Here is a 27,614-nt window from a genome sequence, read left to right as displayed (position 1 = left end):
AATAATTACAAGACTTCCCGAGACAACTGAAAATGGCTTTCCTGAAAAGCGGCAAAAACTTTCTCGCGGAAAGACATTAATCTCGGGGAAGAAATGCTTCTACTCGACTGCGCTCAATAACAGCAATAATAATTTCTTTATCGGATGCAGCAGCGCACAAGCTGCTTGTCGGATGGTTTTTTCCAATGTTTCTCCAACGACGGCCATCTGTCGCGACTCGCAATCGCGTTCGAAACAAGCCTACCGGAACCGACGAGAGAGTGTCGCGTTCGCTTTTAACGATAAAATAAGAGAAAAAAACGCGCACTGTATACACGCACTCGCGGTTGATACGTTAATTACCGACGAAATGGGTCACAACTCCCTCCCATCGTTTTAACGACCGGCTTCATTAACCGGAAACAACCGACGCTATTCGACAAGTAGATTTTCACGTCAATATTAACGGCGTTTTTCACTCATTAGCGGAGGCGAAGTATCGCGCGCGCGAGAGGGCAGATAAAAACGCGCTTCTCTTCTCTCTATTCTCCTCCCATCTCCCAGCTTTTTTTTTGTTTAGCCTCTCCGACGAAACTCTCTCTATCTCTCTCTCCTCGAAACGGAAATGGAGAGAACCGAACCTGTCGGAAACGCGACTCGAATAGGAAAGCTAATAGGAAAACGCGGGGCGCGCGGATAATCGCTCGTTAACATTTTCGCGTAGTTTACGGAAAAAAGAATCGACCCGGGGAAACAAAAGCGGTATTGAAGCTTCATTTGCAGTTCGCGGGAGCAGAGAGAGTTGGCCAAAGCGTGCCCGTTATTTCCATTTCTCCCGTTCTCTATTCCGCGCTTACATTCCACGCGTGCATACCGGGGTGTACTTTTTAAATTATGCTTTATTATTATTAATTTTATCAACGCGATAGGGGGATGAGGATTACGTGCGCAAATCTCGCCCGCGCTTCCGTCGCGTGTCAACGCATTCGTGTTTATTGTTATCAAAAATTCACCAATTCAAGGGGAGAAGCACGGAATTATTTATTAATCGCGCGGATATACAAGCCGTGAAATAAAGCGAATAATAACAACGTAAATATTTTTGTTCATGGCCGACGAATTTTGTTTTGACCGAAAATATATTATCACTTTTTTTTCTACTCTACGAAACGAAAAAAGATCGAGAGCTCTCGCGCATTCGCGACCGTAATTAATTAGGGTCTTCGTTGTACGGATTTCGCGACTCTACTGAACAATAATAAATCTGTCGTGAATCAGTTACGGTAAATTGAGATTTATGGATTTCGAAGAAAACAAAAATTTGGCCTGCGATCCGAGACCGAGGCTTCACCTGCCATCGCCCAATTTCACGGAGATAGGTCGATCGACGGCGGGGATCGACGGGGATCGATAGGAAAATCGCCGTGATAATCGGCAACCTACACAGGCTGAAAAATCGGAAACGGGTCCTGCCCGGCGCCACGGTTATTATCCCTCCATCACGAGTTAATAATGGTTCGCATCTGCCGCTGTTTATACAAAAAATTATATCCATCGTATATCGACTTGCTTCCTAGATCGAAAATATTTGAAAAATTTTCTCCTTGAGTTAGATGCATATCTTTTGATGCCTTGCATCGCCATTACCGAGAATTGTATATTTTTTAAAATTCCTAAGTGTTTGTAGCAATCAGAGAAAATAATGCAGTTAGAAAAGATAACTCTTCAATATCGATATGGATATTTAAAAAAATGATGACAAATGATATCAAATAAAAATCGAAAATATTACATGTATGCAAGATAGAATTTACATATATTATTATTAAGATTAAAACAGAATTAGTGTCGTTAAATCGAGAAATAATTTAAAAGGGCGAGAAAAGAAATGTCAGTGCACATATTTGCGTTGCTCGTACAAGATTGATACGTTTAAGCGCACATTATGACCTTTCTATATCAAATTCTCGGCTCGTTAAAGCCTCTAATGTACAGATCACGCAATCAATTAAGCTGTTAATCTAGTGTCTTCGTTCATGCACGCAGCCGGGCGTCGACACAAAGATAACGCAAGACAAGATCTTTCTTTTCGACTTGTTTGTTTCTCCTTCGCCGCGCTAAGGGCTATGCGGGCGTTTCGCGGGAGAAAACCGTATCTTTTTCCTCGCCTTTCTCTCCCGTTCCCTCTCATCCCCATCCGATCTCGCGATGGCCGGCCAACAACCACTGGTAATAAAGACATTAACCGGCTGTGCCGCGCGATCCTGCGGCGCGATGAAGACCTTCCCGTTCCAGGAGGCCACTTAGAGTTCAGCCGGAGCGAAGCAGAGACGCCTGCTTTCGGCGAAGTGATTTACGTCCCGCGAACTGTAATTATTAAAAAGGCCTTCCGCGCGAGATCGCCTCCGTTCACCGGATCCGCACTGGTTAACCTTTTATGACCCTAACCCGACTTCAAAGTAACATATAGCATATTTATTTCGCTTTTGATTATTTGAAAGACTGCGGTCGCACGAATACTACCGTACATTATTTTTATAAACGCAAAATCCCCCAAAATAAAGATATATTGTTATCTTTTAATTTATATACATCTAATAATTTATATATATATATATATATATAAATTAAAAATTTATATATTTATAGCCTTAATTCAAAGGGAAGATCAAAACACATTTTTAACTTTAAATATCCCGAGTACGTACAACGCGAAATCGTAATGGATGCCGGGTGTCTGCGTCGTTAGACAAAACTGCTCTGGAAAATCCATCTTCTGCTTTCGAGAGACGAATCGTAATTTAAAAGACCGAACTTTATACTCCCGCGCAAGAATCTCAGTCACTTTTATGCCGCCATTCCCCAGCACGAGAAGAAAAAAAAACGATAGCTGCGGAGGATGATAAAGGCACGAAATGAGTCGTCATTCCGGGTCGCGGTTCGAATTTCCGGCACGTTATGTGCTGTCATAACCGGGATTTAAAAGACACGAGTAACGAACAAACGACACTTCGGAGGCGAGTATATAAAATATGATGGTGTGTGTGTATATATATGTACATATACAATATATATAGCATCGAGTTTATTTTCATTCGCGTTATTGCCTCGCCGACTTCAATGCGGCCTTTCGTTCTCCAGGGGATCATCGATATCCGGCGTACGTCCGGATATCGAAGAATGGATTTACGATAGAGGCTTGTCTCTAAGAGAGAAGAAACGATCGTCCCTAAGAGCGAACTTTGATTAACTCTCCTCAAAGTAGTTCAACTTTCACTTTATCCGAAAAATACACGAAATATATGTCTACGTAATTCAAAATAATATATAAAATAATTGAAGTATTCAACAATCGACAGCTTTATATATATCTTGTAAGTTGCGTGTGCAAAAATTATAAGCGATATATATTTTTAATACGATTAAGTAGCAATAAAGAGAATATTAATGATAAGCGAACAAACGTGAAATACAATTTCGATGAAACAACATATGCATAAATATTCACTTTTCAATGATTTTATCTTTATCTAATGCTTTTATATATACAATAATATGATAAATTGATTAATGTAAAAATAGAATATAATTGCATTATTAAAAAATGCAATTGCATGTTGCAGGCGCAATGCTACGCCTATGTAAAGATAAAGTTATCAATCGATTTTCCATACTCATTATTCTGTGAAAAATTTAACGAATATTTTAATAAAAATAAGTGCTGTACAAGATGTTTCATATTTTATCACAATATGTTAAAATAAATTATGAAATATTTTGTAAAATATTGATTTTTTTAAATTGTTTTATCTCAACTTTATATATGCATAATGATCTAAAGAATCGATATAATATATAAAATAAATCATATAATTTTATCTTTAAAAAAATGAAGGTAAAATCTTGAAATCTCTTGGCGCGCCTTCAACAAACAATCAAGTTATTTTACTTTTCCTTCGAAAATACTATCAAAAAAAATATCGAAAATTTAATTGAATTTCCATATTTGAGTTCATTAATTACAATTAAACATTCCGTGTATCGATCATTTTCTTTATCTTTAATATAGTACATATTATTTTTTATATTCACCGCTGCATATGGGCAGACAAAATAAAATTCCTATCGCGTTGCTCGATTCGCTATTAAATAATAAGATTATCATAACAGATTTATATAATTTAGTCCAAAAAGAGAAATCTCTTTTTATTGCCTTTGCTATAAAAAGACAAGTTAATTCGAATTATACTTCAATAGTGACAAGCCTTTGTCAGCGACGCAAAGTGCTACCAAATCTAATTTATATCACACACATCGAAGAGCGTCTATACAAAAGATTCGTTTGTGTACGATATTATGGGTATATGTACTTTTTTACGAGATGTGGTGTTGATGTTTACGGGCAAGTCGCGTAAACTAGTCGAGAACATTAAAACCCAAAGAGAAGTTTCCTTTACAGCGGTCCGGCAAGACGAGATGAGATGAGATGAGATGAGATGAAACGCGCGAAGCGTAAAGCTCGATGGCGGAGTGGTTGCTCGCATTCTTCTCGCGGCGACTCCGTTATATTAACGTCTTATATCCGCCCCGACGGTTTTATCGATAATTAAACCAACTTTTCTGTGGCGCTGCTTCCCCTCCCAGACGCCTGCGGCACTTCGTCCGGACACGAACGACGACTGCAGGCATCTGACAGCGGCAAATAGGCTTTAACTTGTCTTTAAGGCTTCGTCACTTAAGCGAACACAACCGCCGACCACGAGCGCAAGGAATAAAAGTCCGCCAACTTTTTCATCCCGCCGCCTCGGCAGATTACGGACTTTGATAGAAAAGCCAAAGCGCGCGTCGATAATGGCAAGGACATTGTTCGATTTTCGTAAACACTAAGTAAACACGTCGCTAAAACGTTAGTTAAGCAGTGCCCTAAATCGAAAAATGATACCTAAAGAGTTATGTAAGCGAGATGATAATTTAAGATAGTCTCCCACAAATTTCTTAAATTTAGAGAATTTAAGATTTAGAAGAGAGAGATTAAATATTCTCAAATTCAAAAATATCCAAGATAATTACTACAATAATACATTCTATAAGTTTTTAATTGTATGAATTAGAGCTAATATTTATATTTATAAATTGCATATAAATTTGACTACTAAAAAAGATATCCTTTTCTAAAAAAAGATATGTAAAGTCGATACTCGCATATATCGAAGTTTATTGTTGTCGCTTTTCCGCGATGCTCATTGATTGTCAAGATTCGCGTTGTGCGTTACATCCGTAGCATCGAGAGGCTGTCATCGCGAGGGTTAGCAGTTTGACAGTTTGTTCAAAATAAAATAATAATATTAGTTTTAAATAATATGTTATAATACTTGAAACTCGATTAATATTTTTGACAGTTATCAGCTGATTTCTGTCAAAAAATATTAATCGCGGATAAAATATTATAACATATTATTTCAACCATATTATTTTATTTTGAACAAACTGTTAAACTACTAACCCTCGCGATGACAGCCTCTCGATGCTACAAATATAACGCACAATGCGAATCGAAACAGTTAATCAGCATCGGAAAAGATGCAACAATACATGCAAGAATCGACTTAACGTGCCTTTTTTAGAAAGGAATGTTATAATATTTTAAATTCGATTAATATTTTTGACAATTATCAGAGCTGATTTTTGTCAAAAAATATTAATCGCAGATAAGATATTATAACATATTATTTAAAACATATGTTACTATTTTAATATTTTCAACATATTATATATACCCCTATTACCGCTATAGAAATATTATAAAATAAACAATTTCTCACTCACCGATACGTGCAACAGCGGAGTTGTAGTACACAGCACATTGATCTGAAAACAAAATATTCAAATTATATATATATGTACATTTGTGTGTATTGAATATCTCAAACAATGCAGTTTAGAAAAAATGTTTTGCATACCTCACAGTTGCCCCGATGTCGCCCGATGCCTCCCTGGGCCTCCTCCTCCTCTCTTGGTCCATGGTAGCACTCACGACATTCGCGAAAACACGAATAATTACGATCGCCCGACACTTTACACGACACTCCCGACGCGCGAAACTTTACACGACACTCCCGACACGACGCGTGAATCGCACTGTGTATCGCAATGCTACCTGTAACAAATAAAATACATATATATTAGAATAATCTTATTATTTCGCATTATAACATACACAATATAAATATGTAAATTAGAATTAACGATAAATATATCCAGTGATCGCAACACATTCGCGCGCGCGACAAAAGATCTAAGTTGGGTTATGTTGCCAAAAGAGATTTTGCATCGAATTTTTCGCGAAATATGCGTTTCGAACAATTACGCCTACATATTAACGTTGAAATTATGATATGCGATAGATAAATATTACAATACAAAGGTTAGAAATCGTTTCTAACGATTATGCTTACTAATTAATCACAGCGGGACGCAGCTCCAACTGCCTGATACTCGCGGCGTTTCGGTAATGGCCGCGGCTACGAACATCGGCAACTTCACTCTAATAACGCGCGCGCGATACTATATACATGACTTAATATTAATAATTAATTAAAACTCGAAGGAGATTCGTTCGAAAAGATGTAGCTTTAGAAAGAAAAAATATTAATCGGGAATAAGGTATTATAACATATTATTTACAACATATATTACTATTTTATAACTTTTACCATATTATTATTTTAAAATTTAATTAGCAAATTATAACATACACAATATAAATATAAATAGGTAAGCTAGAATATTTAATTAGCAAATTTTATTAATATTTTTTGACAGAAAAATCAACTGATTAAGAGACATTGAGAGAGAAAATGTCTCTTTCTCCGCAATAATATTTTCTCTCTCGTATTCATAGAAATGTTTTCGAGATGTCTTGTGTATTTGAAGCTTGATTATTGTAAAAAATAATTAATTTGTTATATAATTAATTTGTTGTATAATAATTAATTTGGATAATTTGTCAGTGTATCTACCGAGCAATCACAACGTCTGATTAATGTCTTATATTACTACTGAAAAAAAATTAATTAAAGCTCTACATGACATATATGATTAAAGCGTCAGCTGATTAAAGCGTTAATTTACTAATTAATTTTTAAAATAATGTTATAAAAATTAAAATAATATAATATGCTTTAAATAATATGTTTTAATAAAACTTTAAACTCGATTAATATTTTTGACAGTTATCAGCTGATTTCTGTCAAAAAATATTAATCAAAAATAAGATATTATAACATATTATTTACAACATATTACTATTTTAATTTTTTAACATATTATTATTTTAAAATTTAATTAGCAAATTAACGCTTTAATCAGTTAATTTCTGTGAAAAAAATATCTTTTTTTTAACATAAAACCGAAGAATGGCGTGCGCGTAGCGCGCGCTTATGTTGTTCTAGTATTTAAAAAAATCCAAACCCTGATTTATCTCTCTCTACCGACACTCTCTCTCAAAATTATCCTAATCAATTCCAACGAGCAACGATATCAATCATTAATAGTATCGTCGGTAAAGACGGAGATAATGACAAAGAGAGGTTTTGCGCGCAAACAAAAAGGCCTAGCTTCGTTTATGAGAGTCCGGGTTTTAGCGCTTCACGATGATACCCTCGCAAATTTCTCACCATCGCATACAAACGAGGCCACTCCGAAACTATCAAGCGCGTTGCATAATGAGGACGCTTATGTCGGCGTGTGACTGCAAAATGTTGCACATGTGTGTCGCAAAGTGTGTGCCGCAATCGCGCGAGATGCGGCCCCGTATGCAACAACTTGAACGATAACACGAAGAAGAGGTTTAATCCACCAAGTATAGGACGAAACGCGGAGCTTGGTTAACCCGACCGGGTGAGATTTCGACGATTCAGCATTTTCGTTAGCGACCACCAGGTCGGAATTGTTAGCGTTTGTAAACAATTATTTCGTTCCGAGGGAATCTGGCTTAAGAGTTTCGGATTAATTTCGTTGATCGCATTTTGCACATTTGTAATGTAATTTCTCACGGTAATTTACATTATTGCATTATACTAAAGCATCAATTGTGTCAGGCGATTAAATTATATCCGTGATGTTGTCGACAGATTAAGCGTATACCATAGCTTTAATACGTTTCTAAAGAACAGTTTTGTGCTCTCACATATTTTACATTCTCTTCATAAATGAAAAAAATATAGATAGCAAAATATAAAATAATTAATTACTAAGAACGCACAATATGCATTCGTCAATTAGGAAACATCTATTATTATAAGCCTCTTTTTCATTTAAAATATTTTATAAGAGCGCGAAAAAAATGATACTGATAATCTGCAAAAATTTCAAGTAAATAAATTTTTTATTATAAATATCTCGAATAATGGCAGATATTTTTATATGTTCCTATCTATACATTAAAAAGATTCATATTTAAAAATTGCAAATGAATAATTAATCTCTATCTCATGCAGTGGATTTATTCGATACTTTTCGACAGTCATCTATTAAGCAAATTGAGCATTAATATAATCTTATTATCCGATTAAATTGGAACTTAATTGAAACGCTATTATATGTATATACAGGGTGTCCCAGAATGATGGGGACTAAATTCGTGTGCAGATTCCTGGAATCATTTGGAGACGATTTTTCCTCAGCAAAAATGTTGAGACACCAATAATTTTCGAGTTATAAGCGATTGAAAATAAAGGGTTTTTCGCAAACTAAGCCTTGTGGAAATAAAATAATAATAAATTCACATTCTTCAATTAATTTCAGATAGAGTTTACTTTAATAGAATTTTAATTTAAGGCTTAGTTACAAAGATATATGATGGCAAAAATTGGAAACATGCAAAAAATAATGACCTCCCTCGACATTTTTGCTGAGGAAAAATCGTCTCCAAATGATCCCAGGAATCTGCACACGAATTTAGTCCCCATCATTCTGGGACACCCTGTATACCTATGTATATCAAATACGGGACAAGAGATTGCTATCACATTTTTCTATAAACAGATTCATCCGAAATTTTTTTAAGACAATATAATGTTGGCCGATTATTTTAATCGCGAACCTCACATTATGCGTAAAAAAAATAATGTTGGAAAAATTCTTTTCATACGTCAACGTACATCGTATACACGGTATTATATCCTTTTCCCGGTGCGCGAACGAAGTCGTCGGATTTTCATCGGCAAACACATTCGCCGCGCATAAAGGAGAGTGTTGAAATAAAAGCTCTCTACCCGCGTAGAACGATGCCTATCCGGGCGCATCTTCCTCTCGGCCACGAGGAATGGCAGTAATCCCCGATAAAATGGCGGGTCGTAGAGACTCGTGCGATTAGCGTGCCAGTCCGGAGTGCCGGGCCGGAGGCAAGATGGCCTGATGGATAAACGAGAGGCTCGTTTGGACTTTTGACGACTTGGACCGAGTCCTCCACGAGTTGCGCCGCAACTGCAGATCTTATCCGCGTAGCTGTGATCCGCTCGCATTAGCGGGCACCGATTTTATGCGCCGTTCCGTTCCGTCCGCGATCGATCCGCCGGTGAACCAGCTCGATAATTATGCTAATTGCGCAACAACCAGCCGTCTTAGCGCAATGCCGGCCGGGGATCTCCCAGGCAGCGCGAACGCAACTCTCGGCTCACGTGAACCGCGCACGTGAATGATTCAGGTTCTCTCTGACTCTTTGATTACTATTTTTGACCGCGCCGTTTCTTCCTCTCGAGAAATTAAATTGTAAAAAAATTAATTCGCTTTAATTTATAATCCTGTTTTAAGAAAAGAAAATATTTTGTTTTATTAAATATTACATAAATGTTTTTAGCTTTATATTAAATGTACCTAGAAATTTGAATATATATGTGTTATTAAAAGTATCAAAAGAGAGAGAGAGAGAGAGAGAGAAAGAGAAGAGGATCAAATTTTGAAGATATTAAAATTTAATGATTTTAAGATTCGCGAGATTTTAACGAATCATGGAAATTGATTAACCCAAATTTTCTAAAAAGAAATCCAATTCTCGCGTTACGAAATATAAATGACTCTTTGACCTCTTACTGGTGGCTTGAGCTTTTCGACATATATTTGGCACGTGGCAACGCGCCTGTTTCGAATCGACTGCTTAAAGTAAATTGCAAACTTCAGCCAGATGTTGCCCCTAAATTAATACAAGCATTAACCTCGTTCATTGCTAATTCCCCCGTTGCCCCACTTCCGCTAAAATTACATCCTCTCATTCGATTAAGCAAACTCCGAAGTTATATCGAGTTAAAAATGTTGATTTACACTGGGGAACCGATTCAATGTTGGAATGCTCTTCTAACTTTACCGCGCTAAGCGGCTTTGTTCCGCATAAATTTCGGGAAATTGTTCAAACCTCAAACGTTTCATATAAAATTCTGTGATTCTGTTTTACCGGAGCTATAAAATCATCCGTGATATTACACGATTAGATAATTTAAAATATTATATTTTTTGTTGCCGAAAAAATTTCCTTATTCCTTGTGTCTGATGATTATATGTATAATAATGCGAAGGGATTAACAGCATGAAATTAACCCGCAAGCGCTTTCGCGTGCTGGGCAAAACTAATAACATTATCATAGTGTTATAACAAGTAGAATGCGATTAAAGTAATTATCCGATGTCTTGTATACTTGTCGATGAATTATTTGCAGAATATATTAATATACGAAGAGAAGATTGTATAAAAAAAAGCGGAAAAGATGACTGAGTTCAACATATTTATGAACCACCATCTTGGCCAAATTATACTTGTATTTGTCTTTCTCGTTCTGGCTTAGAATTAATTGCATGCTATAATTATCGTTATACAATTATCGAAGTTGTGCGAGAGCAAATCTATATATGGGATCTCTCTAGTATTAAAAAAATGATAAAAAAATGAATTAAACCTACACATTGCGTATAAAATGCGAATTTATGTGTAAAGTTTAAAATATTTTAGATAATTTTTATACTCGATCCTATACGAATAGAAATAAACGTGAATTTAATATCGTTATTAAAAATCAAGATATTTAATAATATAAAAATTTTACGAATCTCGCTCGACGGTCAAGTGAGCTCAAAATTAAATTAAATTTTAGTTTCTCAATTAGGTATCGAATTATCTTATCAATTTATAATTCAATGAATATTGGCAACTGATAATAAATCATATTACGCAAACATTCATCCAATCATTTGAATTTATAATATTCGCGCCGATATGTATAATTCATGATAATATTCATTAATTTTCCCGTACAATATAATTGCAACATTCGACAAATGCGGGTCTCTTTCCGGCGCGATGAGCGGAAATGTGCAGGAAACTCTATCGAGACTATCCGGAAGAAATTTATGTGCGCACCTGCAGTTCGCGTACGCTTCTGTCGTGCATCAATTAATGCATGTGCAATTAAGATCAAGCGAGAGGCTATCCCTCCCTTTCCCCCGCATCTCTCGCAGCTCTGCAGATCCTCTGTAAAACACACGAGCCTAACCGGCCGTTAATCGAACGCTCCGCGCGGAGCAAAAGGAAAAGCTGCAATTATTCGCGTACGAGAACTCGAATCGTCCGGCCGCGAACGAGAAAGAAGAGAAAACCGAGAGGGTTGAGAGAGGAGAAAGAGGGTCGAAGGGAAGATTAAGAGTGGGTTTCCGCGCGATCAAGGAAATTCTTTTCGAGCAAACCGAGAGAAGCGATTTATGTGGTGTTTAAAAGCAAAAGCGTCTAAAGATGCAGTTGTTTAAATTTGATCAGCGAGTATAATATTAAATAAATTGATAAAAGATTTGTCGAATAATTATATATCTGTTTTTAATTTTTATGAATGAGAAGTTAAATAATGAGTATTTATATAAAGTCTCTAAATTTCTTAATTCAATACCTAATTGAGAAACTCAAATTAAATTTTAAGCTCACTTGACCGAGATTCGTAAAATCTTTAAATGTTACATAATTTTGAATAATGAAAGTATCTTCGGTGAAATCTTGTTATTATTTTAATCAGTGACCTGTTTAAAAGAGTACTAACCTCTCCACTCTATACAACAGTATATGCATAATATATTAATTATAAAATAATTTAAGCTTAATTTGCCACAGAATTTTTGAAATATGTAACTTACATGTTTAAATATTAAAATATTAATAAAATATTAATCAATTGCTGAATTTTATATATTTTATATAACCAACTTTTTGGTATTATATTTTATAAAAATGCTCTACATATGCTGTGCATATTCTTGAAGAGAATGCACGACTTTCGCGGGAAAAGAAGAGAATCGATCCTCATATACTCAAAATCCCATAGGAATTGGATCGTCTCTCTCCCGATTTCCAACATTTTCATTTCTCAAAAAGAAAAGAAAAAGAAAAAAAGAAAAACGAGAGTATATGTGTATGAAGATAAAAATAAAAAATAACATAGATAAAAAACACTAAAGAAGAATAGACAGCGAAAAAGTTCAAAGAGCTAAAAGATACCTTTCGCGATACCTTTGGCCCTTCCAAGAAGGGTTGCTCGCTTATATTCTCTCTCTTTCTCTTTTGACCAACAGACTTACAGGATGATGAGCGGTGCCCCGAGGACACGCGAGCGGTATGACGGACACTTGGGAAGGACGACTTGGCAGGGAAAAAGAGAAGTCTTCTAAACCGTCTTTGTGCTAAAGTACTCCGCTCGAAACCTCTCCCCCTTCCCCCAAACTTGTGCAACGAGCCGCTCGTCGGGAAAAACGGCAGACGTTTAACCCAGTTTTCCACGGGTGAAATTAACGTCTTACTTTAATGCCGAACTTTAAGTATTTCACCGCTCGCGCGGCCAAGATATATGGGGCTGCCCGCTTCGGGAAATAGGTAACGATTCTTTTCATGAAGAATCTCGGACGCGCGAAGACTCGTTTTCAGGTGGTAAATATTTTACGCTATACTTCTTTCCCCTTTCGAAATAGTGTATTGACATTTAATAATATATGCTTTCCCGCTATATTGTTTTGGCTATCTCAAAAATTAAACTTTATCATTTTTTAAATTCTTTAAACCTTTTCTTTTCAATCACTTTTCCACGATAGCACAGACGTACCGTCTTCGATACGACTTCGATTCGACTTCTCGACAGAGTTATCACGAAGGGACTCGTTACGAAGGGTGCATAGGTAGATGTTGCCTGGCGTAGGGCAGCCAACAGAGCCTCGTAGTATTAAGTCATTACGTTCGAGCCCGGTCCTAATAATACCCTTCGAGCGCCGGACGAGTGAACGAAGCGAGCAAGGCCCCGTCCATCCATCCAGCCGTCCGCCACGATCCTCCGCATCTCCTGCAGAGGTTCTCACAGTGATCAACAACTTCCATCGCGGTCGACCTCTATAGGATCGAGTATGATCGTCGCCGATATTGTCACTCGCAGATTTAATACTTTGTTATAAAGAGCGAGGTTACTTCGACCCCCTTGAGTGTATTTCGGATCAATGTTTTACTCACGATACTAAAGGGAAGTAAAAATATCCATCACGAGATGCGATTACTGTTCACAATAGATCGTATAATCTGAGAATTCTAATTTAAACAATAGCAACATTTAACTTTATTAGTTTGCTATATATAACTTAATTTTTTTATTATTAACTTATATTAATTTTCTTTATATTAAAAGATCGAAGGATTTCATTGAATGTTTTACTTTCAAAACGTATTTTTACAACTTTCGCTTAATATTTATACAATTCATATTATCATATATTTATACGTTTCTCTAAATCTCAGCTTGACATCGCTGTGTCTCAGTCCCGAGATATCGATGTAATAATATGATCACAGACAGTCGGATTTTCCTGACAGTACGTCTCGGAGCTAGAGGGACAGTTGGTTACCCGATGCTAATGTCGCTAAACCGAAGCGAGCCAATCCGACATGAATCTGCACATGTCGCGCGAGACTCTTTCTACGGATTCCCGTAGCCACCCGCGCACGAATCGTCTGTACGCGAAACCCTGCATCAATAATCCTGTAATAAGATATTAACACCGGCAATCGCGGCTAGTCTAGTACGTGACTTTACAGGTTGCTCGTACCTATATAATATGTATACATATATATATCCTTCTCTTTTCTTTTCTTTTCTCTTTGCACGAAAAAGGCTTGGGGGAGGAAAGAGCGACACGTTTTGCGTCAGGTCTCCTCCTCCGATGCAGAGGCGTGCGTTCGTGCGTGCCAGGATCAAGACGCAGATAATAACTTCATATAGAATACCGGTGGTCCTTTGTACAAGCGGATACAACGCAGACTCGCGTCGATCCTATACGAAAAAGTATAATAAACGCGATCTCGACAACGCAGTTTAATATAAAAAGAATAAGAGAATAATTATTTCACATAGTTGTTTTATGCTAAATACAATTTTAGTCTAAAAAATGCTCTAAAAAATATTATAATTTTATAATATTTTATATTTTATAAAATTTTTTATTTAGAAAAATCTTGAAAATCTTAATTTTTACAAATTTTTGGGGGAATTCAAAGAGTTCTAACAATACATTTAATTTTAAATAAACTGCAACTTTCTCAATATATTACGTACTGTAGCTACAGCATAACAGCATAATAAATTATTAGCTCTTTCTTACAATTTTACTTTTTTACGAAAATGTGAATTTGTTAACTTTCTTTAATTCTCCATTGAAAATTTAATTTTTTCAGCTTTGGATTCTTGTCAGAAAATTATAGTTTTATTCTAAGAAATTATAATTTATTAGAGCAAGCAAAAAAAATAAAAGTTTGTCATACTTTTATCATAAAGATCTTAATTTCTTTCGATAGATATAATTCTTTGCACGAGATCGCGTATTTCTGCATCTAAAATGTCTCTTTTGGTACAGCCTGTAGCCGCATACAGGTCTGAAGCACGCAGCGATCGTGTAATAAGATATTACAAGAGCAAACCCGCAAGGGCCCGTCGGGCATAACCGGGGAACAAGGCTGGTGGTCCGCACCGATTCCGCCGTGAGCCCAGAGAATAACCTTGTCGTGTGTCATCATCGATATATACTCTGTTCAAGTGTGTTTCCCTTCACGCCCTCATATAGAAGAAAGTGCCTCTCCCTTCGTCTCTCATTCTCATCGCCGCGAATTTAATTACGTTACTCATTACACAAAAGTATTCATCGTAGAATTTATGCGAACTTATATGTTAATCAAAATTAATCAATAATTCTATAACTTCGGCGGTTATAGAATTAAATGTGATTAGAGATATTTATTACTTTTATCCAGAGCATTTTAATTTTCAATATTCAATGCTTGGATAATTAAGCGTATTAAATTTTTGCTAAATTAAAATTGCAATTAATTGTAAGATATAAATTCCTAAAATATAAAAAATAAGATCAATCGCAAATAATCGCACCAAAGATCTAAAATTTCAATATTATATAAGAATAAAATAATAATACAATATAATGAAATATTCACACGATGAGACATCTTTGGCGAAACGATAATTACCTAGATAATTACGCAAATGCGAGACGTAAAGTAAGGAAGTAAGTGGTTCAAAGTAAAGTTCCTCGGCGTAAAAGTGACGTAAAATTTCAACGCCGGATGCGCCGGACCTATAAATCTCGCGTAGCTTCCGCGATACGGCCCGGTTTCTCGGTCAAAGCTCGTTAGCGATTCTCCGCGGTGGAGCTGCTCTAATTGGAGATCCCAAGTCGGTGATCGTCCCACCCCGTAAAGAAGCATGCGGTGTGTATATACACCGCGTTCGAGAAGCGGTTATTATTCGAATCGACGCGGTTACTCTCGCCGCCGGTCGTGGAATCCATCGCAAACTCGCGCTCAACGCATTCGTTTTTGTCTCGCCGCTTCATTAGCTCGGAACCAACCAGCCCTACTTCAACAACTGACAACTTCGTGGAACGCAGCTTATCTTCCTTACGTACGTATCGCTCTTACGAATCGAAATTTCGATATAAACCCGTTCTTCATATACGTTCCGATATCCGCTAAAATTTTGCTTTTAAAATATATTAAAACTGTCAGGCGCACGTCTAAAAGATGCGTCCAAGAATATCTTTTAACATTTTCACGTGAATTATTTTGCATAATCTCTAACTCTTAATATATATTCATAATAAGTTAATAAATATTTGTTTTACTCTTTAATCAAGCATGTAAAATTGTCGGAATAAATTTCATAATATATAGCTACATAATGAACAAGAACCTCAACCAATCACGTTAGACGAGATAACTCGAATCTCCCGGTAAAGAGTCTTCGGGAGTCGCGGCGAGACCTGCGTCAACATGATCGGAAATGAGACTCATCTCGACGCCGCTTTGATCCACGGAGTGGATATCAACAGACGCCGGTCTAGTTAGCTAGTCTAGGGAGCTGCTTAATAGCCGCGTTATCCGTTCGAAGACCCTCACTTACGTCGGATCCCATTTGTCAGTCTTAACGCGCGTTCTCGCGAGCCGCGCACGTCCCGCCTTTCGCAGTCTCTCTCTTTCCCAGTGATACTCGTCCATCGTGCCGGACACGACGGGACGGGTCTATGACGAGGGAAGATCACCCATTTCTCTCTGAAGCATCCTCTAGTCAACCGGGACCGTATCACCCCGCGCGCCACGGTCAGAACTTCTAATTACAGACTCGGTGCCGAGGAGATACCGATTGGATCGCTCTCGAAGCGAGCGGCCGCTGAAACAATCGCGCCGATCTCGTCTAGGCGGTTAATGACTATCATCGAGACACCTACCTTCTATAAGCAACGCAATTTCGAAGCGCTTTTTTTCCAGAGCCGTAAAAATGAGCAGAACGAAAAAAAATAATCAATGTAAGTCGCTGGAGTAGAGAAATCAAAATAAAGATTGTTTTATTAAAAGATTTTCCTTTGAAGTATGATTGTCTTGAAAGCTAATTAATCTGGATATAAAGAATCTATTATCTCAAAATAATTACTATCTGAGTTTCTAAACTTAATGACACACTGTTACTTATACCGTTTAAATTACGATATATCAAGCTTCCGTAAAAAATCTATTAATTATGACCTATCAATTTCGCGGTGTCATCGCGGAGCTTTAAGCGACCGGGAGAAGATTGGTGGAACAAGGAGTATAATCACATTTTTTAGAGCATAGAAATCAAAATAAAGATTGTTTCAATAAAAGATTTTCATTTGATGTATGATTGTCTCGAAAGTTAATTAATGTCGATATAAAGAATCTATTATCTCATAGGAAAATAATTATTATCTCTGAGTTTCTAAATTTAATAATACACTGTTACTTATATATCGTTTTAAAATTACGATCACGATATATCAAATCTTCTTAAAAAAAAATCTATTAATTAATTAACTTATTCGCAAAATTTGCTCCAAATTTACAGATATACGAATATCGGTAATAAATATTGTATGATAATAATTATAGATCACCATTGGGGAATCCCCCACGAAAGCTTTTAACCGTCGAGAAGACAAAAGTTAGCGCGTGCGGATTACGACAAGAAGATATGAAACGAAGAGAGAGTTCTCGTTCCTCCTCGCTCCACCAATTTTCTCCCGGTCGCTTAAAGCTCCGCGATGCTTACCGCGAAAATGGTAGGCCATAATAAACCCGGATCTGATTATACCCGGGATTGCTTGATTTACATCCAGCCACGGTATGTTCAGCCTAGGACGACGACGACGACGTCCCGGCGCGGCGAACCGCGTCGAGCCGTTTTCTTGAGGCGCGTTGCGAGATTGAGAAGCACGCGAGGGTTTCATGCATGTCATCAAGTGCCTCGCATATTCCACCAGGCACACGGAGATGCGGAGAGCTCGCTTTGAACGCTGATGGAACAGCGATGACAATGGGAACGTTCGTTCCCTAGTCGGGGAATCGCGAGCTAATCTTCCGCTTCGTAATCCAGCCAACTAATCAACGTATGTGGCTATATCTATTCGCTCTGATTTTCTAGAGAAAACACCGAATTGCCGACTGCGCAAATTTTATTATTATATTAATAACGTGCAAATATTCATAAAAACAATCTAAGATACGTGCATGCATTTTAGAAAAGTTACAATTCTTATCTGATCTTGGAATAATTTTTGGTTTACGCATAAAATGAAAAGTGAGCTCTCCAAATGCAAATGTATTTTGTATTGAAAATTAATAGGTTCTGACAAAATAAATCTTAGAAGAATAAATAATTAATAAGATGATGAGTTTACGCACGACGCACGTGACGCAGACGACTCATTAAAATAAACGAATTAAATGTAAATCTAATTCTCGTGTCCGATGAAGGTAACAAAATGTTAACACAGCAAACATTTGATATTAGCAGAACGTGTGCTTTACACACATTTAATATTCGGTTTTAATAATATCCCTCTTACGTGCCATTCAAACTTGTAATCATAACCGTAATTTTATATAGAGATGCCTATGTAAACTTTTTCACGGGAGCATTAAATACAGCGGGAAGAGTGTTTAATGTTCGCGGAAAAGCGGATCATGGTCATAGCCAAGAGTTTCGAGTTAATTAATTAAATTTAATTACCGAGCGAGTGATATCCCAGAGTATATCCCTGGTATCATCTCCTCCCATCGCGCATGTAACTTTCACATGCACGAAATGCATATAATGTGAAACACGAAGAGAGAGAGAGAGAGAGAGAGAGAGAGAAAGTTGGGAGTACTCTTCATAAATTTAACGGCGCACTCCCTCCCGCAACTGAAGCAAATAAATATTGTATAACCCGCGACGATCCGTTAAAAGAAAAAGGGCTAATCGCGAAATGATCTTCATTACACGTAATCTCCGTTAAATAATCCTCTCACGCTTCGAGGGAGCTTTTAAGCGCGGGGCGGCAAAAAAAATTCCTTCGGACGGGTCGGTAATCCCAAGGTAAGCCCGTAAGATCCTCCGCCACGGATCCGAGAAGCTTCGCGGCGGATTTTAGCACGGCGATTACGCGTTAACGGATCCCTCCCCTGATCTTGGTCGAAAGAGAAACCTCGGAACGAATCCTGCTGCCTCGACGATGAGATTCCGATCTGACTCTCCGATGACGTCTTTGCCCTTGTCGTCGGAGAGGCTGCTAAATTAAACGCCGTCAACCGTGATCTCGATGTAAACAGACCGTTTCTCTGCCGGGAGAGAGAGGGAGAGAGAGAGATTTCCGACTAATGGGCTTGACGATTTCGTACGACTTGATTTCGTGAATTAACATCGACTACCGAGCGTTTACGAGTCTCGTCAAGTGGATATATCCGACCCTTCGACACGCGCGACTCTATCGCAAAAACGTCCGGAAGGTCGATTGTTTGTCTAGCTTTCCTTTCGGTCTCCCCCGGGCTCAATCTCTGTCGGCAGACAGTTTATACCGAGTGGCTCTATCCGACACGAGCGCCGTCGTGTTTCTAGAAAGACGTCGTCGTGAAGGGGGCTTTTAACTCGCGTAATCGAAACGCATTCCGCGACTTCAATCCTTTAAAGTAGAAGCTATATTCCGCGACTCGATTAACGCGTAAATTCTCGAAACTTTCACATTCTTGAAAACTTTAAAGTACGAATCTTAGAAGAATACAAACTAAATTTTCCAAATCCTATTGTTTAGAGATTCAAGAATCCTTGAATGTTTAAATTATCAAATTTTTTAATTCCCCTGATATATTTTTTAAAGCTCAAATTATATCTCAGATTTAACGAATAAAAGATATAAAAAAAAGTTAACAAAAAAAAAAGATAATACAATATAATATAAGAATAAAATAATAATAAAGAATAAAAGAATAAACGAACGAATAAAAGAATAAGAAATAATTACGTCGGTTTCTTCAAGTATTCCTTACTTTCTGGTTATGGTATAGAGATTTTTGCATTTATGGAAAAATCCCTGAATTTTCGGAAACACTTCAATATGTATGTAGTAATTTTCACTAATTATTTGTCGACTCACGCAACCAAGGCGAAATTTGGCATAACGGGGAATCTCCCCCGTGATATAGGTTCGCCTCGATATTTGGGCGCATAATGAGCGATCATGGCAACAGGCGTTCGCCAATGACTGCCCAACGCGGCAAGTTTCTACTTCATCTATCGCATTATGTCAGTTCTATACGCGTACCATGATTAATCGCGAATACAGGTACTAGCAGTTCATTAGCGTAATTAATTTCTTCCTCGTTACATCGTTACACGTAAATCGAATCTACGTAAAGTGATAGCTCGTTTCGCGCAATCGTAATTGTAATTATACGTATACGCGCAAAAACAGTAAAAAGATTAAATTTCAATAAAAAAATTAACGAGATTATCTTTAATCATAAAAGAAAACAATCATTGTTTTGATTATTAATCTGGAATGCAATAAATATCAACATGTATATGATGTAAAACAGTGTTTCTTAAAAATTTTATTCTCGTTTAGCTGTTTAGTTTATTTGTTAATTTCTTAAAAAAGCTAATCATTATCTATCATAATGTAAATAATGATAAATATAGGTAGATAAGTTGTTATAAAATCATTGATCTTTAAAATTAAACTGTTTAATATTTGGTTACATTTCTATTGAAACTATTATTATCTCATTCGAAGAAAAATTATTACCGTTTTCAAATCTGAAAACAAACCACAGAGCGTCACAATTCGCAATATTGCTAAGATAGCTCTCGTAATTGTATTTTGATAAATAACTCGAGCGAATAAATAAATCGGATATAAAAATATAAATCTCATAGAGTGTCTCATCAGAGAGAGAGAGAGAGAAAGAGAGCTTTTTGTAAAACCCGACAAAAAGCCGAGAAGAGGCAAGGGATAAGAAGAGACGGGGGAAATGTAAATAGGTACGTGAATATCTGTCAGTAGTGAAGTCGCGAAATGCAAATTGAGGAGCGAGAGATAGAGAGAGAGGCTTGAAAGCTAAGCGGTATTGCCGACTGGTGCATTGCAGTGGCCGGCTGAACTGATGATCGATATAGTACAGAAGGCGTCAACCCGATTTCCGCATTGAATATACGGAATCTTCGGGGCACATCAAGCAATTCTTACGTAATTGACCTCGTTTCGCGTGCTTGCGCTCCGAACATCCACTTGATCACGTCTCGATCGAGAGATTAACGATAAAGAACGACCCGTTTCTTTCTCGCGACACGAAATAATCATAGTGATATGAGCACAATTGCAAACTATAAAAAAATAATAATTTGAAAATAGTCTCACATTTAAATAAAATAGTATTTAAAAATTTATTTTTCTTAATGGAAAAAATATTCATTTTAAATAATTAAAATAATAATAATTGGAATAGAGGACACACACGATGACCGAAATTATTAATTAATTAAAATAATATTTTTAAAAATTATCATAGACAAATTTAGTGTGCAATTTTAGTATGAATTTAAAAGAAAAATGTTCATCATTCTGCGGTTATATCTCACGCTCGAAAAAGATGCTTGGATGAACCGATTTTGCCGACATCGTTAAAGCGACGGAAAAACCGGCGAGCACAGATCGTCGACGTGAATAAAGCATCACGCCGCGGAGAGTGCACTGCCGATGACTGACGCCACTCTCGCCAATAATCTTCTCTATTATGCATAGCTAGTCTATAAAATCGAAGTATCCGCATCGTGGAAGCTTTTAGCCGCGTTTGGCGCAAGGTAAAGACAAGATAAAGACGAGCTTAAAAACGGCTATACTTGGCCGTGCAATTTCCTTTCTTTTCTGTCTCTCTCTCTCTCTTTCCCCCCTTCCCCTCGTCTTTGTTGCCAGCGATCCTTTTATCGGGTGTTAAAAAGACGGTCCCTAATTAAGGGTGCTAAAAGTTTAGCGCTACTCCGGGATAAACGCGCTTATTTAGAGGAACGATACGAATCCGTCGCGTCCGTCCGCCTTATTTATTTCGAAACTCTTGGAATGTATAATGACTCCGGCTAAAAGAAAGTTACGCGCAAAATGAAATTTGCACAAAGAGCTGCGTTACGTTTTTGCTCGAAAATACTATTTACACTCGCGCGTGATAAGCTCAATACCCACTCGAATTTGCATTTATTTAAATATCGACAAGAATATAAATTGCCCGACAATTCCTTCGACAATTCTCGCATTATTTATCTGTCAAACTTACTAACAATTTAAAACATTTCGAAAATAACATAATAAATTTGAAACGAGATTGATTTTCATTCTTTCTACGCCTCTTCCATTTACAGCTAAAATGATTCGGGATGTTCCGTCAAAGATGTTACGGTTCTCCGATCTTGAAACTGCCTAACGCGCATTAAGTACATACATATACATATCGGCCCCTCATATCCGACCTCTTCCTCTTGTCAAGCATTAACCCTTCGCGTGCGAAATTTGCGGTATTGTAGGGGTGTCTCGTACGAACGGCACGTCGGGAATTCGCCCGACGCGATCCGCAGGGGTTACGGATATTTTCATGCAAATGCGGATATCTCTTTTTTTGCGCCAGCAACGTGGAACAATAGCGGCCGAATTCGTTCTCGCCGGAATCGCGCGTCGAAATTGTCGGGATTAATGCGAGAGCGCCCCATCGCCCCGCGAGTATAAACACTTCCTGAAAGGGGGAACGACGAGGGGGCGTTGATTCCTTCGCTATATAGAGGATTTCGGTGTAATTTCACCAGTTAACAAGATCGTGCACTTTGACCATTGATCCGCAAACGATTTAACGACAATAATACCTATTAATCGATTCGCAAAGGGTTTATAGCTTAACTGTCTATGCTTTAAAAAGTATAATGCAATATGTATAAAAAAATTGTTTAATTTGTGTTATTAATAGAATGCATTTTGAAAGATAATAGCATTGACTTTTAATTAAATTTTTTAGTTAATTATAATTTCTGAGCTTTGTATAATAATGTCTAATGACATATCGAATATAATATAAAGTTTGCACGATAGATCCTTTTTTTATCATTCACATATACGTAGGTATATACACTTTCTCTCTAACCATTATTTCAACCATATTCGATGTTCCAAAGTGCCTTCGCAAATACTGAGATACCGTCGCCGCGATAATCGCTACATTCCCCCGTATCGCATGGCAACGATATAAAAATCGACATGCTTCAAGGAAGTATTGAATACCAACGTCACAAGATGCCGTTGAGGAGGTTGGCCGCAGGACTTCGAAGACTCCGCCCGATCTTCCCTCATCATCGTAAAGTTTATGCCAACACGCCGTGTTGTATATAGTCTCGAGCCCGGTATTACGCTTTAAGCGTAGCAGGCGAGGGGATGGTTTGACTGGCTAGAGAAAGGGGGTAGGAAGGCGCGGCCCCCCTGCTTTCTCTCTCGCAATATGCGATGGGGTCGGGCATGTACAACCACCATCGTGTCACGGCACGTAATTTCAGCCGGCTCTTTATGGGCCATCGGCTAAACTTTGAAGGTGGCCGAGCAGCGCGCGTTCTAGGATCGATTATGGCTTCTTGTCGCACATACAAAGCCGAATATCTAACATAAACAAGATCTGCGCTGAGATCAATTGGAAAAGATAACGTCTGCGTGGCAAAAGGTTTTTTTTTAGAGCTAAATTATTATTAAACTACGCCTAGATGTTAAAAATTATTTTCTTCATACCGATATCCTCGTGCCTTCGAAACTTATTAAACTCTTATTAGCTTCTTCAAATACTTGAAAGTTTTACGATCAATGAGCTAATACATTGAGTTTCCGAGAGAGTAGAGAGGTACGTATCTATTATTTATCGTGCGTGAATTTAATAGCTAATTATTTTTCTCTTCAAACTTTTATTTCACATTACAAAAAATAAAGGCGAGAATATTTCGAGTAATTTAAATTTAAATTTTCCTATTCAACTTCATATCTTTTACTGTACTTTTCGCTTCTTTAAATTTCCTGTACACGCATGCAAATTCTTTTTTATTCTACAATTGTTGTTAATAAATTACGATGAGACTTTACGAGAAAGACTTGCGAATTTTCTAACTTTACAAGTTTGATACTGCGACAGTTTCCAGAATGCACATAGAATTCTTGGAAACTGCGATGTGGAAAATGCGTATACGAAGACACCGAACACGGAAAGTATCCTTTCCACGGCAAAAGCCGCACTTTTTCTCACGAGGGCTCGTAAAAGCTGAACGCTTAGCCGCGGCTAACTTATCGTTCGTTTCGCCAATTGATTACATGAATTATAGATGTGCCCCGCGCCATCCTTGTATCACGCGCGCCACAAGGTCCGTACGTGGCTATCCTCTCGCGGCTGTTAACGTCCGGGAAGAATTAGAGTCCTAGCCGGCTTTAACCACTGTTCGCATCGGCTCGTAACTCACGTTGGAAAAAATACGGGATTCGTGACGAGCCCCGGTCGGTCGCGCGACGAAAGAGAGGGAAAAAAAAGAATTAAAAAAAGAGAAAAGAGAAAATGAAAACACGCGGAATAAAAATGCGCCGTCGATTCCGTGGCTGAATCGTTATTACGATTCCCGAGATCTGCATAATGGCCACGTATGCGAGACACGTCGCGATATTTCATCGCGCGCACACTTGGAAATGTTGGGGGTGGAACATCTCGCCTTGGAAATGCCGTTCTCATCGCTACGCTCGTTACATCGCTCGCGATTAATTAATAATGCGGATGTTGTCGAGCGATCGATCGATAGATTTGATTTTTTGACGGGTTGTCCCGATACGACATATGATATACTATTCCCATTTCCTTCATTCTTTCACTAATTTAAAATTATTAATTTTAATAACAATAATTATTAAAAAGTTACTGTTTAACAAACGTTTAAAGTCATATAATGGTATAATAAAGTTTTCGAGGGTTGCGAAATTAAAATATGCGACAAAATTGTACAAATTACTTCATGACATTAATCTGCGAAAATTTAAGACATTTCGCACTTTTTCGAGAAAATCGCGCTCAATTTCAATTCCCGGTCAGCGAAAATTTCAGACCGCACGCAAAATCCGAAACAGCCAATTGCATCACCAATGTCAGCATTTTATTTTTATCTTTTTCTTTTTTTTTTTTTTTTTTTTGTCAAACGCGGTTGCCGATGCGCGCTCGAGGGATGCTCGTAAAAGCGAGAAACGGAGGTTACTACCGAGCTCGCTAATGACCGGGCGTAAAACGGTTCGTAAAATTTCACCTGTTATGAAAGAGCTCGGAGGGTGGAAGAGAAAGAGGGAGGGTGGTTGCGCACCGTGTCTCTCTGGGGTTGAAGACCAGGACATAGGTAAACTCGATGATTATTCTGCGCACGTTATTCGATACGTCGTTAAACGTGTCCCCGAACGAAACTTGGAAAACTTTCGCGACGCGATGAATTTGGCAGCAGAGTGTCCAACAGTCGTCCTTTTTATTCGTTCCAAATAGATATTTCTCGGGTATGATCACAAAACACTACTTCCGTACAGTTCCAAGATTGCCACATCGATTCGATTCAAATGACATATTGCAATGTATTAAATTTTCTCATCTCTCTCTCGCGTATTCATCGCTAGACGTATAATTTGAATTATCGGTAAATTTCTTCGAAGTATTAATTTTAAAAAAAATATACGCTTCTATAAAATAATGCTTTTTTCATAAAACACTTTTTTTCACAAAATTCGACTGATACATGTATAAATACCAATTATACTATTCTATTGCATAAATAATTAAATGTTCATATTTGTATTTTTTAAAACTTCTATATATTGAAGAAATTTATACGGTCGTTTTGATAGTTATAGTCAGCTAATAGTATCTTCCTTTCATCCCCGTTCAAGAAAGAACAATCTGCTAATACCCTAGTAAAGGGTTGAAAACCACCGACACGCCGGATCCCTTCTAGGTTCTCTAGCTGTACATAATCCCGCTACATTGTCGCGTAAAGTGCTTTACGTTGTATCTACGTGCGCTTCGCTGCGGAATTAAACGATCCGAAGGGCAGAAGGGAGATGGCCGGAGTGAGAGCGAGAGCAGATTGAGAGATTTACCGGACGGCGGGGGCGGCCAGGTGGGCTGTTATTTATGAAAAAATCGATGCTCGCTTCTCGAAAGTATATTTTCGAGGGATAAACGGCACAGGGGGTTTGGTGAAGGACGAGAAGGGGGAGGGAAGCGTCGGGATGGATCCATAAAACGTTTCGTACGACGGCACGGGGTTTTGCAGTCCGGACTCGGCATTAACTTAGTCCTATGATTGACGGTTTCCGGTTCCGACGCGCCCCGGGCCCACGGGACTGATATATCGCACAGACTCGCCGGAAGTCTGCGCGAGGGCATCGCTGTAAAATTATTGGCCGGCCGCAACGAGACGACCTTATCGAATTTCCACGCTCGAAACCGGGCCTAATGTTTCCCCGGAGCCGTTTGAGTGCGCGAGCTCAACCCTCTTCCGACACGAGACGCGACGAAATGCAGGGAATCGAGAAATCGTCTTCTTCATCGGACATACGCGAGGATCTCGTTTTCCCGCGCTTTCTCATCCCGTTGAACGATAAAATCGTTTATCCTGATTTTATCATCGAGAAAACTACGAGAAGTTTCTTTATGATTTTTAAAGTAAATCCCAAACATTTGTTATATGTGTATTGTGTATTGTGTCACACCTCCATTGTTACTTTTAAAGATTTAATGCGCAATAAATGAATATTTAAAATCCGAAAATTGATTTTATTTTCACTCATCTCTACGAATTTTAATTATCAATTCGAGAATAAATCAATTTAAAAAAGAAATAATTCTTTTATTATATCTATGTATTAACTACTTTTCATTCTTTTAATAGTTATTCCGTGCAATTAAACAAAAAGCACATACGTTCGGCGCGACTCGCTAAATGTCGCGAGATTTATGTTTACGGTGCAACATAAAATTCCGAATTCGCCTTTTCCGACCAGACATCACCAGGAGTGGAACGCGTTTTACGGTCGTCGACAGAATAGAAGTCTCGTGCGAACGACAATGTTGATCGTCGCGTTTCCCACTCGACGAAATACTCAATTACTAATGAGTGTCGCCTATAAAACTGTGCAAGTATCGAAGTATCTTTGTCGCGTCGCGCGAAAGAATTTGTCGCGCGTACGTTTTTAATGAGCCTGAGCTTACAATTAACGATCCATTCTCTCGCGCCACCCTTATAAAAATATATATACCGCTATTAGACGAAAAACATGTGAGTGACACCACTAGCGGATCCTAACGTCGATAATGGGGGGGGGGGGTTGCAAAATTATTTTATTTAATATTTTTGGTTTCATGATTAGCTTTTATTCCAGGATCAACGACGTCGATAGCTCTTTAATGTTTGTTTTTCTTTATTTATATTTTTTAAACAAATTCAGCAAAACTGTTTTTTTTTATTTGCAAGGGGGGAGGGGTTGACCCCCCCCCCGCCCCAGGATCCGCCAGTGTATATATATATATATATATATGTATATATATATATATATTATATAGATATAAAGAATTTCTCGCCTAATTATTTTCATGCAACAACATTATCTCATCATTTCGTCCTATGTCTGACTTAATCTATACTTAATTCCTTGAATGCGTAATGAGTATAATTTACAGTGTATCTTATCCA

The 27,614-nt window shown here is 37.7% G+C and overlaps 2 long non-coding RNA genes across 3 annotated transcripts in view; one reads left to right on the top strand and one right to left on the bottom strand.

Moving 5' to 3' along the window:
• The window catches only part of LOC145934112 (uncharacterized), a 318,213-nt gene that overhangs the window by 235,058 nt on the left and 55,541 nt on the right, over nucleotides 1-27,614 (top strand). The gene's annotated exons all lie outside the window — the stretch shown is intronic.
• Nucleotides 6,000-27,614, bottom strand: part of LOC145934111 (uncharacterized) — a 41,357-nt gene continuing 19,742 nt past the window's right edge. The window contains exon 4 of the long non-coding RNA XR_014424990.1: nucleotides 6,000-6,136. This is a non-coding gene — a long non-coding RNA (uncharacterized LOC145934111). The remainder of the gene's footprint in view (nucleotides 6,137-27,614) is intronic.

The sequence above is a fragment of the Prenolepis imparis genome, unplaced genomic scaffold, assembly GCF_030444845.1.
Source record: "Prenolepis imparis isolate NDT839.2.m4 unplaced genomic scaffold, iyPreImpa1.0 SCAF_3, whole genome shotgun sequence".
NCBI classification, from domain to species: Eukaryota; Metazoa; Arthropoda; class Insecta; order Hymenoptera; family Formicidae; genus Prenolepis; species Prenolepis imparis.
The sequence above is the reverse complement of the archived record's forward strand: the minus strand, read 5'-3'. Positions and strand labels throughout refer to the sequence as shown.